This window comes from Penaeus monodon, chromosome 27 (assembly GCF_015228065.2).
Source record: "Penaeus monodon isolate SGIC_2016 chromosome 27, NSTDA_Pmon_1, whole genome shotgun sequence".
Classification (NCBI taxonomy): domain Eukaryota; kingdom Metazoa; phylum Arthropoda; class Malacostraca; order Decapoda; family Penaeidae; genus Penaeus; species Penaeus monodon.
Window position 1 is genome coordinate 26725473 of NC_051412.1, and position 830 is coordinate 26726302.

Genomic DNA, 830 nt, shown 5'->3' on the forward strand with positions numbered 1-830 from the left:
GTATGGGATAAATTATGGGGGGAAGATATAATATTTAATCTATATTTTTATATAACTAAAATATAATAAAAAATATATAAATATGGGAAAATTGGGAAAAATAAAAGGGGGGTATAGTGTAGGATATAAAAGGGGAATTAAAAAAGGATTAGAAAATATAGGGATAAGTGGGGGTTAAGGATATAATATATTAGATGGATATAATAAGAATAGGATTTAGAAATATAAGAGAAAAATATATTGATATATTTAGGTAAAAATATTATATACTTAAAAATAAATATAGATATAATAGATATAATGAGACAAGTATTATATATTAGTATAATATTAGATATAGGATATATTATATAAATAAATAATTTTAGATATATATATCGAAAAAAAATTTATTTATGTGAAATTTTATATATATTTTATAGAAATATTAAAATATAGATATAAAGCAAGAAAAATAATATATGAAGGAAAAGGGTAAAAAGAAAATAAGCAATAATATGATAAATGGAGAGAATAGTATTAATAATGGGAAAGGAGAATGATGAAGGTAAAAGTGGTATAGATTTAACTAATGGTAATATAAAAGGTATAAAAAAAATCATCTTTTATTATAATGGAATAATATAGTTGAAAAAAAATAAATTGACAAATATATAAACTAATATACAAATAAAAGGGGGAAAGTACTATACAATAGAAAAGAAGAGACAACGAAATAAGAAAAAGTAACAGTTTAATAGAAAAAGATTATGAAGTATTAGAGATTGGAAAAATAAAAAACAAATAATACTAAATAGGGGAGTGTTAATTTTAGTAGAGAAAAGAAATTA